At 46.7% G+C, this 13,862-nt stretch overlaps 8 non-coding genes and 1 pseudogene across 8 annotated transcripts; all 9 read left to right on the top strand.

The window, feature by feature from the left end:
- Window positions 1-1,131: 1,131 nt before the first annotated feature.
- On the top strand, window positions 1,132-1,322 carry LOC142263417 (U2 spliceosomal RNA). Its single transcript, XR_012730496.1, has one exon. It is a non-coding gene; the product is annotated as a U2 spliceosomal RNA (small nuclear RNA).
- A 1,387-nt stretch (window positions 1,323-2,709) lies between these two features.
- On the top strand, window positions 2,710-2,900 carry LOC142263416 (U2 spliceosomal RNA). Its single transcript, XR_012730495.1, has one exon. It is a non-coding gene; the product is annotated as a U2 spliceosomal RNA (small nuclear RNA).
- A 1,387-nt stretch (window positions 2,901-4,287) lies between these two features.
- Window positions 4,288-4,478, top strand: LOC142263415 (U2 spliceosomal RNA). The gene has a single exon (XR_012730494.1). It is a non-coding gene; the product is annotated as a U2 spliceosomal RNA (small nuclear RNA).
- A 1,387-nt stretch (window positions 4,479-5,865) lies between these two features.
- Window positions 5,866-6,056, top strand: LOC142263413 (U2 spliceosomal RNA). Its single transcript, XR_012730492.1, has one exon. It is a non-coding gene; the product is annotated as a U2 spliceosomal RNA (small nuclear RNA).
- Window positions 6,057-7,443: 1,387 nt separating this feature from the next.
- LOC142263412 (U2 spliceosomal RNA) lies at window positions 7,444-7,634 on the top strand. Its single transcript, XR_012730491.1, has one exon. It is a non-coding gene; the product is annotated as a U2 spliceosomal RNA (small nuclear RNA).
- Window positions 7,635-9,021: 1,387 nt separating this feature from the next.
- Window positions 9,022-9,212, top strand: LOC142263411 (U2 spliceosomal RNA). The gene has a single exon (XR_012730490.1). It is a non-coding gene; the product is annotated as a U2 spliceosomal RNA (small nuclear RNA).
- A 1,387-nt stretch (window positions 9,213-10,599) lies between these two features.
- LOC142263409 (U2 spliceosomal RNA) lies at window positions 10,600-10,790 on the top strand. Its single transcript, XR_012730489.1, has one exon. It is a non-coding gene; the product is annotated as a U2 spliceosomal RNA (small nuclear RNA).
- A 1,387-nt stretch (window positions 10,791-12,177) lies between these two features.
- Window positions 12,178-12,304, top strand: LOC142263379 (U2 spliceosomal RNA; annotated as a pseudogene).
- A 688-nt stretch (window positions 12,305-12,992) lies between these two features.
- LOC142263370 (U2 spliceosomal RNA) lies at window positions 12,993-13,185 on the top strand. Its single transcript, XR_012730460.1, has one exon. It is a non-coding gene; the product is annotated as a U2 spliceosomal RNA (small nuclear RNA).
- The last annotated feature ends 677 nt before the right edge of the window (window positions 13,186-13,862 follow it).

The raw sequence follows: 13,862 nt of genomic DNA, 5'->3' as shown, positions 1-13,862 counted from the left end.
AATTGAATGGAATAGATCCCTTTTGGACAAAGTGGATTCACCTGCTGCTGCAGTGACCACAGGTGTGATAACATCTAGAATTGGCATCTGGTGCGATCTCTCCGCTTCCACTCCAAAGAAAGTTACCTGTTTATTCCTATCATGCATTGGTTTTTGGGGTTTTCTTTGAGTAATGATGATCTCTTTAGTAGTCTGTTGGCGCCCTCTCCTGGAGGAATAGTTTGCTTGCTCTTGGACATTCTAAAAGAGAGGTCATGATAGACATTGAGCTTCTGAGCTCAATTGGGGACAGTCATGGGTGATGAATGTTTGCAACCTACTGCGAAGCCTCATACCGCAATATAAGGAACGTCAAATACTAAGAAAGGGCGGCCTATGAAAGAATTACTACTTTCAATAAGTACACTTAAACGGCTAATTGGGAATAGAAAAACTGTAAAAAGCCCTCTGAGAAAGCCCCCCTCTAACCTTTGATAGTAAGCTTTTCTGTAGTCTGCCTGTTGATGTATTTTCCGTTTGAACTGTGCACAACATGAAGAGACGGAACACTGGCGGCTTGTCACAATGCCCCCCGATGACATCACAATAGCGCTGCTGCCTAGAAAACAAGCTGCGCAGAAGAAGTTGTTCTTTGGGTGGGAGGGTGGGCTAGTGGAAGGAGGGGGCAATCTCTTTTTTTCCCGGGTGGTAGGGGGATGACAGGAGAAGGGAAGCGGGTGGTGAGAAAGGTACAGAGGGCAGGGTTTGGGGGCTGGGAAGGAAAGGGAAAAGATTAGGGTTTGGGGATGATGAAAGGGCTTTCTACGGGTAAGGATGGCAAAGGGTGGCAGTGACGGAAAGTCAGGCAACCTGTCCTGTCCGTCTTTTTGTATCGTGAATTGGAAAGACTGCAAGGGGGAGGGGAGTTGCTTGCGCCCTAAAGGAGGAGTTATTCAGATTCATTGCAGTGGGCGGCGGCTGCAAAACGCACCATTCTTCTTGTTTTGGCTCTGCAAAGCAGCCTTTTCAAGGGTTGGCTTGGGTGACAAAATGTCTTGTGTAGGCGTGGGTTTGTCTCCCTCTCGCTCTCTCTCCCTAAGATGTGTCCGGCATAGGCCAGGGTGCCACTCGAGGCCCAAACCAATTCTGGTTATCGCTTCTCGGCCTTTTGGCTAAGATCAAGTGTAGTATCTGTTCTTATCAGTTTAATATCTGATACGTCCCCTATCTGGGGACCATATATTAAATGGATTTTTAGAACAGGGAGATGGAAAAAGAGCTTGCTCTGTCCACTCCACGCATTGACCTGGTATTGCAGTACCTCCAGGAACGGTGCACCCCTTCTTAACCCAGTTTCCAAAAGCAGAACTCAATTCACCTGATTCATATTAGCCCGATTTAATGAATTGGAAGAAAGCATACGTCTTCATATGCACCTCAATTTGGCCCATTCACTTTTCACACTTCCTCCTTTTGTTTTTTATCTTTCACACTTTTGACTTTCTTTATTCATCCAAATAGCAAACTCATCACCACTCAACCTGACCAACTCGGCTATGTCCCCGTGCTGCAGTTCTCTGTCTTATCTAGATCATTTGCAATTGAATGGAATAGATCCCTTTTGGACAAAGTGGATTCACCTGCTGCTGCAGTGACCACAGGTGTGATAACATCTAGAATTGGCATCTGGTGCGATCTCTCCGCTTCCACTCCAAAGAAAGTTACCTGTTTATTCCTATCATGCATTGGTTTTTGGGGTTTTCTTTGAGTAATGATGATCTCTTTAGTAGTCTGTTGGCGCCCTCTCCTGGAGGAATAGTTTGCTTGCTCTTGGACATTCTAAAAGAGAGGTCATGATAGACATTGAGCTTCTGAGCTCAATTGGGGACAGTCATGGGTGATGAATGTTTGCAACCTACTGCGAAGCCTCATACCGCAATATAAGGAACGTCAAATACTAAGAAAGGGCGGCCTATGAAAGAATTACTACTTTCAATAAGTACACTTAAACGGCTAATTGGGAATAGAAAAACTGTAAAAAGCCCTCTGAGAAAGCCCCCCTCTAACCTTTGATAGTAAGCTTTTCTGTAGTCTGCCTGTTGATGTATTTTCCGTTTGAACTGTGCACAACATGAAGAGACGGAACACTGGCGGCTTGTCACAATGCCCCCCGATGACATCACAATAGCGCTGCTGCCTAGAAAACAAGCTGCGCAGAAGAAGTTGTTCTTTGGGTGGGAGGGTGGGCTAGTGGAAGGAGGGGGCAATCTCTTTTTTTCCCGGGTGGTAGGGGGATGACAGGAGAAGGGAAGCGGGTGGTGAGAAAGGTACAGAGGGCAGGGTTTGGGGGCTGGGAAGGAAAGGGAAAAGATTAGGGTTTGGGGATGATGAAAGGGCTTTCTACGGGTAAGGATGGCAAAGGGTGGCAGTGACGGAAAGTCAGGCAACCTGTCCTGTCCGTCTTTTTGTATCGTGAATTGGAAAGACTGCAAGGGGGAGGGGAGTTGCTTGCGCCCTAAAGGAGGAGTTATTCAGATTCATTGCAGTGGGCGGCGGCTGCAAAACGCACCATTCTTCTTGTTTTGGCTCTGCAAAGCAGCCTTTTCAAGGGTTGGCTTGGGTGACAAAATGTCTTGTGTAGGCGTGGGTTTGTCTCCCTCTCGCTCTCTCTCCCTAAGATGTGTCCGGCATAGGCCAGGGTGCCACTCGAGGCCCAAACCAATTCTGGTTATCGCTTCTCGGCCTTTTGGCTAAGATCAAGTGTAGTATCTGTTCTTATCAGTTTAATATCTGATACGTCCCCTATCTGGGGACCATATATTAAATGGATTTTTAGAACAGGGAGATGGAAAAAGAGCTTGCTCTGTCCACTCCACGCATTGACCTGGTATTGCAGTACCTCCAGGAACGGTGCACCCCTTCTTAACCCAGTTTCCAAAAGCAGAACTCAATTCACCTGATTCATATTAGCCCGATTTAATGAATTGGAAGAAAGCATACGTCTTCATATGCACCTCAATTTGGCCCATTCACTTTTCACACTTCCTCCTTTTGTTTTTTATCTTTCACACTTTTGACTTTCTTTATTCATCCAAATAGCAAACTCATCACCACTCAACCTGACCAACTCGGCTATGTCCCCGTGCTGCAGTTCTCTGTCTTATCTAGATCATTTGCAATTGAATGGAATAGATCCCTTTTGGACAAAGTGGATTCACCTGCTGCTGCAGTGACCACAGGTGTGATAACATCTAGAATTGGCATCTGGTGCGATCTCTCCGCTTCCACTCCAAAGAAAGTTACCTGTTTATTCCTATCATGCATTGGTTTTTGGGGTTTTCTTTGAGTAATGATGATCTCTTTAGTAGTCTGTTGGCGCCCTCTCCTGGAGGAATAGTTTGCTTGCTCTTGGACATTCTAAAAGAGAGGTCATGATAGACATTGAGCTTCTGAGCTCAATTGGGGACAGTCATGGGTGATGAATGTTTGCAACCTACTGCGAAGCCTCATACCGCAATATAAGGAACGTCAAATACTAAGAAAGGGCGGCCTATGAAAGAATTACTACTTTCAATAAGTACACTTAAACGGCTAATTGGGAATAGAAAAACTGTAAAAAGCCCTCTGAGAAAGCCCCCCTCTAACCTTTGATAGTAAGCTTTTCTGTAGTCTGCCTGTTGATGTATTTTCCGTTTGAACTGTGCACAACATGAAGAGACGGAACACTGGCGGCTTGTCACAATGCCCCCCGATGACATCACAATAGCGCTGCTGCCTAGAAAACAAGCTGCGCAGAAGAAGTTGTTCTTTGGGTGGGAGGGTGGGCTAGTGGAAGGAGGGGGCAATCTCTTTTTTTCCCGGGTGGTAGGGGGATGACAGGAGAAGGGAAGCGGGTGGTGAGAAAGGTACAGAGGGCAGGGTTTGGGGGCTGGGAAGGAAAGGGAAAAGATTAGGGTTTGGGGATGATGAAAGGGCTTTCTACGGGTAAGGATGGCAAAGGGTGGCAGTGACGGAAAGTCAGGCAACCTGTCCTGTCCGTCTTTTTGTATCGTGAATTGGAAAGACTGCAAGGGGGAGGGGAGTTGCTTGCGCCCTAAAGGAGGAGTTATTCAGATTCATTGCAGTGGGCGGCGGCTGCAAAACGCACCATTCTTCTTGTTTTGGCTCTGCAAAGCAGCCTTTTCAAGGGTTGGCTTGGGTGACAAAATGTCTTGTGTAGGCGTGGGTTTGTCTCCCTCTCGCTCTCTCTCCCTAAGATGTGTCCGGCATAGGCCAGGGTGCCACTCGAGGCCCAAACCAATTCTGGTTATCGCTTCTCGGCCTTTTGGCTAAGATCAAGTGTAGTATCTGTTCTTATCAGTTTAATATCTGATACGTCCCCTATCTGGGGACCATATATTAAATGGATTTTTAGAACAGGGAGATGGAAAAAGAGCTTGCTCTGTCCACTCCACGCATTGACCTGGTATTGCAGTACCTCCAGGAACGGTGCACCCCTTCTTAACCCAGTTTCCAAAAGCAGAACTCAATTCACCTGATTCATATTAGCCCGATTTAATGAATTGGAAGAAAGCATACGTCTTCATATGCACCTCAATTTGGCCCATTCACTTTTCACACTTCCTCCTTTTGTTTTTTATCTTTCACACTTTTGACTTTCTTTATTCATCCAAATAGCAAACTCATCACCACTCAACCTGACCAACTCGGCTATGTCCCCGTGCTGCAGTTCTCTGTCTTATCTAGATCATTTGCAATTGAATGGAATAGATCCCTTTTGGACAAAGTGGATTCACCTGCTGCTGCAGTGACCACAGGTGTGATAACATCTAGAATTGGCATCTGGTGCGATCTCTCCGCTTCCACTCCAAAGAAAGTTACCTGTTTATTCCTATCATGCATTGGTTTTTGGGGTTTTCTTTGAGTAATGATGATCTCTTTAGTAGTCTGTTGGCGCCCTCTCCTGGAGGAATAGTTTGCTTGCTCTTGGACATTCTAAAAGAGAGGTCATGATAGACATTGAGCTTCTGAGCTCAATTGGGGACAGTCATGGGTGATGAATGTTTGCAACCTACTGCGAAGCCTCATACCGCAATATAAGGAACGTCAAATACTAAGAAAGGGCGGCCTATGAAAGAATTACTACTTTCAATAAGTACACTTAAACGGCTAATTGGGAATAGAAAAACTGTAAAAAGCCCTCTGAGAAAGCCCCCCTCTAACCTTTGATAGTAAGCTTTTCTGTAGTCTGCCTGTTGATGTATTTTCCGTTTGAACTGTGCACAACATGAAGAGACGGAACACTGGCGGCTTGTCACAATGCCCCCCGATGACATCACAATAGCGCTGCTGCCTAGAAAACAAGCTGCGCAGAAGAAGTTGTTCTTTGGGTGGGAGGGTGGGCTAGTGGAAGGAGGGGGCAATCTCTTTTTTTCCCGGGTGGTAGGGGGATGACAGGAGAAGGGAAGCGGGTGGTGAGAAAGGTACAGAGGGCAGGGTTTGGGGGCTGGGAAGGAAAGGGAAAAGATTAGGGTTTGGGGATGATGAAAGGGCTTTCTACGGGTAAGGATGGCAAAGGGTGGCAGTGACGGAAAGTCAGGCAACCTGTCCTGTCCGTCTTTTTGTATCGTGAATTGGAAAGACTGCAAGGGGGAGGGGAGTTGCTTGCGCCCTAAAGGAGGAGTTATTCAGATTCATTGCAGTGGGCGGCGGCTGCAAAACGCACCATTCTTCTTGTTTTGGCTCTGCAAAGCAGCCTTTTCAAGGGTTGGCTTGGGTGACAAAATGTCTTGTGTAGGCGTGGGTTTGTCTCCCTCTCGCTCTCTCTCCCTAAGATGTGTCCGGCATAGGCCAGGGTGCCACTCGAGGCCCAAACCAATTCTGGTTATCGCTTCTCGGCCTTTTGGCTAAGATCAAGTGTAGTATCTGTTCTTATCAGTTTAATATCTGATACGTCCCCTATCTGGGGACCATATATTAAATGGATTTTTAGAACAGGGAGATGGAAAAAGAGCTTGCTCTGTCCACTCCACGCATTGACCTGGTATTGCAGTACCTCCAGGAACGGTGCACCCCTTCTTAACCCAGTTTCCAAAAGCAGAACTCAATTCACCTGATTCATATTAGCCCGATTTAATGAATTGGAAGAAAGCATACGTCTTCATATGCACCTCAATTTGGCCCATTCACTTTTCACACTTCCTCCTTTTGTTTTTTATCTTTCACACTTTTGACTTTCTTTATTCATCCAAATAGCAAACTCATCACCACTCAACCTGACCAACTCGGCTATGTCCCCGTGCTGCAGTTCTCTGTCTTATCTAGATCATTTGCAATTGAATGGAATAGATCCCTTTTGGACAAAGTGGATTCACCTGCTGCTGCAGTGACCACAGGTGTGATAACATCTAGAATTGGCATCTGGTGCGATCTCTCCGCTTCCACTCCAAAGAAAGTTACCTGTTTATTCCTATCATGCATTGGTTTTTGGGGTTTTCTTTGAGTAATGATGATCTCTTTAGTAGTCTGTTGGCGCCCTCTCCTGGAGGAATAGTTTGCTTGCTCTTGGACATTCTAAAAGAGAGGTCATGATAGACATTGAGCTTCTGAGCTCAATTGGGGACAGTCATGGGTGATGAATGTTTGCAACCTACTGCGAAGCCTCATACCGCAATATAAGGAACGTCAAATACTAAGAAAGGGCGGCCTATGAAAGAATTACTACTTTCAATAAGTACACTTAAACGGCTAATTGGGAATAGAAAAACTGTAAAAAGCCCTCTGAGAAAGCCCCCCTCTAACCTTTGATAGTAAGCTTTTCTGTAGTCTGCCTGTTGATGTATTTTCCGTTTGAACTGTGCACAACATGAAGAGACGGAACACTGGCGGCTTGTCACAATGCCCCCCGATGACATCACAATAGCGCTGCTGCCTAGAAAACAAGCTGCGCAGAAGAAGTTGTTCTTTGGGTGGGAGGGTGGGCTAGTGGAAGGAGGGGGCAATCTCTTTTTTTCCCGGGTGGTAGGGGGATGACAGGAGAAGGGAAGCGGGTGGTGAGAAAGGTACAGAGGGCAGGGTTTGGGGGCTGGGAAGGAAAGGGAAAAGATTAGGGTTTGGGGATGATGAAAGGGCTTTCTACGGGTAAGGATGGCAAAGGGTGGCAGTGACGGAAAGTCAGGCAACCTGTCCTGTCCGTCTTTTTGTATCGTGAATTGGAAAGACTGCAAGGGGGAGGGGAGTTGCTTGCGCCCTAAAGGAGGAGTTATTCAGATTCATTGCAGTGGGCGGCGGCTGCAAAACGCACCATTCTTCTTGTTTTGGCTCTGCAAAGCAGCCTTTTCAAGGGTTGGCTTGGGTGACAAAATGTCTTGTGTAGGCGTGGGTTTGTCTCCCTCTCGCTCTCTCTCCCTAAGATGTGTCCGGCATAGGCCAGGGTGCCACTCGAGGCCCAAACCAATTCTGGTTATCGCTTCTCGGCCTTTTGGCTAAGATCAAGTGTAGTATCTGTTCTTATCAGTTTAATATCTGATACGTCCCCTATCTGGGGACCATATATTAAATGGATTTTTAGAACAGGGAGATGGAAAAAGAGCTTGCTCTGTCCACTCCACGCATTGACCTGGTATTGCAGTACCTCCAGGAACGGTGCACCCCTTCTTAACCCAGTTTCCAAAAGCAGAACTCAATTCACCTGATTCATATTAGCCCGATTTAATGAATTGGAAGAAAGCATACGTCTTCATATGCACCTCAATTTGGCCCATTCACTTTTCACACTTCCTCCTTTTGTTTTTTATCTTTCACACTTTTGACTTTCTTTATTCATCCAAATAGCAAACTCATCACCACTCAACCTGACCAACTCGGCTATGTCCCCGTGCTGCAGTTCTCTGTCTTATCTAGATCATTTGCAATTGAATGGAATAGATCCCTTTTGGACAAAGTGGATTCACCTGCTGCTGCAGTGACCACAGGTGTGATAACATCTAGAATTGGCATCTGGTGCGATCTCTCCGCTTCCACTCCAAAGAAAGTTACCTGTTTATTCCTATCATGCATTGGTTTTTGGGGTTTTCTTTGAGTAATGATGATCTCTTTAGTAGTCTGTTGGCGCCCTCTCCTGGAGGAATAGTTTGCTTGCTCTTGGACATTCTAAAAGAGAGGTCATGATAGACATTGAGCTTCTGAGCTCAATTGGGGACAGTCATGGGTGATGAATGTTTGCAACCTACTGCGAAGCCTCATACCGCAATATAAGGAACGTCAAATACTAAGAAAGGGCGGCCTATGAAAGAATTACTACTTTCAATAAGTACACTTAAACGGCTAATTGGGAATAGAAAAACTGTAAAAAGCCCTCTGAGAAAGCCCCCCTCTAACCTTTGATAGTAAGCTTTTCTGTAGTCTGCCTGTTGATGTATTTTCCGTTTGAACTGTGCACAACATGAAGAGACGGAACACTGGCGGCTTGTCACAATGCCCCCCGATGACATCACAATAGCGCTGCTGCCTAGAAAACAAGCTGCGCAGAAGAAGTTGTTCTTTGGGTGGGAGGGTGGGCTAGTGGAAGGAGGGGGCAATCTCTTTTTTTCCCGGGTGGTAGGGGGATGACAGGAGAAGGGAAGCGGGTGGTGAGAAAGGTACAGAGGGCAGGGTTTGGGGGCTGGGAAGGAAAGGGAAAAGATTAGGGTTTGGGGATGATGAAAGGGCTTTCTACGGGTAAGGATGGCAAAGGGTGGCAGTGACGGAAAGTCAGGCAACCTGTCCTGTCCGTCTTTTTGTATCGTGAATTGGAAAGACTGCAAGGGGGAGGGGAGTTGCTTGCGCCCTAAAGGAGGAGTTATTCAGATTCATTGCAGTGGGCGGCGGCTGCAAAACGCACCATTCTTCTTGTTTTGGCTCTGCAAAGCAGCCTTTTCAAGGGTTGGCTTGGGTGACAAAATGTCTTGTGTAGGCGTGGGTTTGTCTCCCTCTCGCTCTCTCTCCCTAAGATGTGTCCGGCATAGGCCAGGGTGCCACTCGAGGCCCAAACCAATTCTGGTTATCGCTTCTCGGCCTTTTGGCTAAGATCAAGTGTAGTATCTGTTCTTATCAGTTTAATATCTGATACGTCCCCTATCTGGGGACCATATATTAAATGGATTTTTAGAACAGGGAGATGGAAAAAGAGCTTGCTCTGTCCACTCCACGCATTGACCTGGTATTGCAGTACCTCCAGGAACGGTGCACCCCTTCTTAACCCAGTTTCCAAAAGCAGAACTCAATTCACCTGATTCATATTAGCCCGATTTAATGAATTGGAAGAAAGCATACGTCTTCATATGCACCTCAATTTGGCCCATTCACTTTTCACACTTCCTCCTTTTGTTTTTTATCTTTCACACTTTTGACTTTCTTTATTCATCCAAATAGCAAACTCATCACCACTCAACCTGACCAACTCGGCTATGTCCCCGTGCTGCAGTTCTCTGTCTTATCTAGATCATTTGCAATTGAATGGAATAGATCCCTTTTGGACAAAGTGGATTCACCTGCTGCTGCAGTGACCACAGGTGTGATAACATCTAGAATTGGCATCTGGTGCGATCTCTCCGCTTCCACTCCAAAGAAAGTTACCTGTTTATTCCTATCATGCATTGGTTTTTGGGGTTTTCTTTGAGTAATGATGATCTCTTTAGTAGTCTGTTGGCGCCCTCTCCTGGAGGAATAGTTTGCTTGCTCTTGGACATTCTAAAAGAGAGGTCATGATAGACATTGAGCTTCTGAGCTCAATTGGGGACAGTCATGGGTGATGAATGTTTGCAACCTACTGCGAAGCCTCATACCGCAATATAAGGAACGTCAAATACTAAGAAAGGGCGGCCTATGAAAGAATTACTACTTTCAATAAGTACACTTAAACGGCTAATTGGGAATAGAAAAACTGTAAAAAGCCCTCTGAGAAAGCCCCCCTCTAACCTTTGATAGTAAGCTTTTCTGTAGTCTGCCTGTTGATGTATTTTCCGTTTGAACTGTGCACAACATGAAGAGACGGAACACTGGCGGCTTGTCACAATGCCCCCCGATGACATCACAATAGCGCTGCTGCCTAGAAAACAAGCTGCGCAGAAGAAGTTGTTCTTTGGGTGGGAGGGTGGGCTAGTGGAAGGAGGGGGCAATCTCTTTTTTTCCCGGGTGGTAGGGGGATGACAGGAGAAGGGAAGCGGGTGGTGAGAAAGGTACAGAGGGCAGGGTTTGGGGGCTGGGAAGGAAAGGGAAAAGATTAGGGTTTGGGGATGATGAAAGGGCTTTCTACGGGTAAGGATGGCAAAGGGTGGCAGTGACGGAAAGTCAGGCAACCTGTCCTGTCCGTCTTTTTGTATCGTGAATTGGAAAGACTGCAAGGGGGAGGGGAGTTGCTTGCGCCCTAAAGGAGGAGTTATTCAGATTCATTGCAGTGGGCGGCGGCTGCAAAACGCACCATTCTTCTTGTTTTGGCTCTGCAAAGCAGCCTTTTCAAGGGTTGGCTTGGGTGACAAAATGTCTTGTGTAGGCGTGGGTTTGTCTCCCTCTCGCTCTCTCTCCCTAAGATGTGTCCGGCATAGGCCAGGGTGCCACTCGAGGCCCAAACCAATTCTGGTTATCGCTTCTCGGCCTTTTGGCTAAGATCAAGTGTAGTATCTGTTCTTATCAGTTTAATATCTGATACGTCCCCTATCTGGGGACCATATATTAAATGGATTTTTAGAACAGGGAGATGGAAAAAGAGCTTGCTCTGTCCACTCCACGCATTGACCTGGTATTGCAGTACCTCCAGGAACGGTGCACCCCTTCTTAACCCAGTTTCCAAAAGCAGAACTCAATTCACCTGATTCATATTAGCCCGATTTAATGAATTGGAAGAAAGCATACGTCTTCATATGCACCTCAATTTGGCCCATTCACTTTTCACACTTCCTCCTTTTGTTTTTTATCTTTCACACTTTTGACTTTCTTTATTCATCCAAATAGCAAACTCATCACCACTCAACCTGACCAACTCGGCTATGTCCCCGTGCTGCAGTTCTCTGTCTTATCTAGATCATTTGCAATTGAATGGAATAGATCCCTTTTGGACAAAGTGGATTCACCTGCTGCTGCAGTGACCACAGGTGTGATAACATCTAGAATTGGCATCTGGTGCGATCTCTCCGCTTCCACTCCAAAGAAAGTTACCTGTTTATTCCTATCATGCATTGGTTTTTGGGGTTTTCTTTGAGTAATGATGATCTCTTTAGTAGTCTGTTGGCGCCCTCTCCTGGAGGAATAGTTTGCTTGCTCTTGGACATTCTAAAAGAGAGGTCATGATAGACATTGAGCTTCTGAGCTCAATTGGGGACAGTCATGGGTGATGAATGTTTGCAACCTACTGCGAAGCCTCATACCGCAATATAAGGAACGTCAAATACTAAGAAAGGGCGGCCTATGAAAGAATTACTACTTTCAATAAGTACACTTAAACGGCTAATTGGGAATAGAAAAACTGTAAAAAGCCCTCTGAGAAAGCCCCCCTCTAACCTTTGATAGTAAGCTTTTCTGTAGTCTGCCTGTTGATGTATTTTCCGTTTGAACTGTGCACAACATGAAGAGACGGAACACTGGCGGCTTGTCACAATGCCCCCCGATGACATCACAATAGCGCTGCTGCCTAGAAAACAAGCTGCGCAGAAGAAGTTGTTCTTTGGGTGGGAGGGTGGGCTAGTGGAAGGAGGGGGCAATCTCTTTTTTTCCCGGGTGGTAGGGGGATGACAGGAGAAGGGAAGCGGGTGGTGAGAAAGGTACAGAGGGCAGGGTTTGGGGGCTGGGAAGGAAAGGGAAAAGATTAGGGTTTGGGGATGATGAAAGGGCTTTCTACGGGTAAGGATGGCAAAGGGTGGCAGTGACGGAAAGTCAGGCAACCTGTCCTGTCCGTCTTTTTGTATCGTGAATTGGAAAGACTGCAAGGGGGAGGGGAGTTGCTTGCGCCCTAAAGGAGGAGTTATTCAGATTCATTGCAGTGGGCGGCGGCTGCAAAACGCACCATTCTTCTTGTTTTGGCTCTGCAAAGCAGCCTTTTCAAGGGTTGGCTTGGGTGACAAAATGTCTTGTGTAGGCGTGGGTTTGTCTCCCTCTCGCTCTCTCTCCCTAAGATGTGTCCGGCATAGGCCAGGGTGCCACTCGAGGCCCAAACCAATTCTGGTTATCGCTTCTCGGCCTTTTGGCTAAGATCAAGTGTAGTATCTGTGAGGCTCGGCAGATGCAATGCACACTGGAAGGTTGCGCTTGCTAGTACTCTTAATGTATAGTATATTCATCTAGAGGAAAACATGGCCCTACCAGGATCGAGGCTATTAGACTGAGTAAGTGTGGGGGCTATGGTGCAATGTGCCCCAGGACTGACGACCCTGGAGTGAGTCTGAGCTTGCTGGCTTGGGACCCCGGCGAGCCTTGGGCTCTGTAGCACACCGTACCTTGCCCTTTCATACTTTCTGAGCATATTGCTCTATCCCGGCCTTCTGGCTAGGAAGGAAAATTTTTATAATCATGGTCGGAGGTCCGTTCAGCTTTGGGCTGAGAAACCAACACCCGGTTGGAGGTCCGGGTCAGCTTCGGCTGAGAAACCAACACCCGGTTGGAGGTCTGGGTCAGCTTCGGCTGAGAAACCAACACCCGGTTGGAGGTCCGGGTCAGCTTCGGCTGAGAAACCAACACCCGGTTGGAGGTCCGGTTAGCCTTGGGCTGAGAAACCAACACCGGTTGACGGTCCGGGCAGTTTCGGCTGCGAAACCAACAACTAGTAGCTCTCTACTCCACTTGGGTAAGATGCCTGGGTGGACGCTGGGAGCAACGACAAGGCTCAACCAGGCTTCGGCTTGGGGGAGCACCGAAGATCCCTGACCCTTGCTGTGGCCTTCTGGCTCGGAGGGACGGGGTTGATTTTTGGGGACCCTCTCCTCACGGAGGGGTCCACACGAATCCTAGCCTTTGCACTGTTTTTGGTGTGACTTCGGTCATGCATTTTTTGCGGTGCTTTGGAAAGCTTCATTAAATCAAAAATCTGTTCTTATCAGTTTAATATCTGATACGTCCCCTATCTGGGGACCATATATTAAATGGATTTTTAGAACAGGGAGATGGAAAAAGAGCTTGCTCTGTCCACTCCACGCATTGACCTGGTATTGCAGTACCTCCAGGAACGGTGCACCCCTTCTTAACCCAGTTTCCAAAAGCAGAACTCAATTCACCTGATTCATATTAGCCCGATTTAATGAATTGGAAGAAAGCATACGTCTTCATATGCACCTCAATTTGGCCCATTCACTTTTCACACTTCCTCCTTTTGTTTTTTATCTTTCACACTTTTGACTTTCTTTATTCATCCAAATAGCAAACTCATCACCACTCAACCTGACCAACTCGGCTATGTCCCCGTGCTGCAGTTCTCTGTCTTATCTAGATCATTTGCAATTGAATGGAATAGATCCCTTTTGGACAAAGTGGATTCACCTGCTGCTGCAGTGACCACAGGTGTGATAACATCTAGAATTGGCATCTGGTGCGATCTCTCCGCTTCCACTCCAAAGAAAGTTACCTGTTTATTCCTATCATGCATTGGTTTTTGGGGTTTTCTTTGAGTAATGATGATCTCTTTAGTAGTCTGTTGGCGCCCTCTCCTGGAGGAATAGTTTGCTTGCTCTTGGACATTCTAAAAGAGAGGTCATGATAGACATTGAGCTTCTGAGCTCAATTGGGGACAGTCATGGGTGATGAATGTTTGCAACCTACTGCGAAGCCTCATACCGCAATATAAGGAACGTCAAATACTAAGAAAGGGCGGCCTATGAAAGAATTACTACTTTCAATAAGTACACTTAAACGGCTAATTG

This window comes from Anomaloglossus baeobatrachus, unplaced genomic scaffold (assembly GCF_048569485.1).
Source record: "Anomaloglossus baeobatrachus isolate aAnoBae1 unplaced genomic scaffold, aAnoBae1.hap1 Scaffold_2573, whole genome shotgun sequence".
Taxonomy (NCBI): domain Eukaryota; kingdom Metazoa; phylum Chordata; class Amphibia; order Anura; family Aromobatidae; genus Anomaloglossus; species Anomaloglossus baeobatrachus.
The sequence above is the reverse complement of the archived record's forward strand: the minus strand, read 5'-3'. Positions and strand labels throughout refer to the sequence as shown.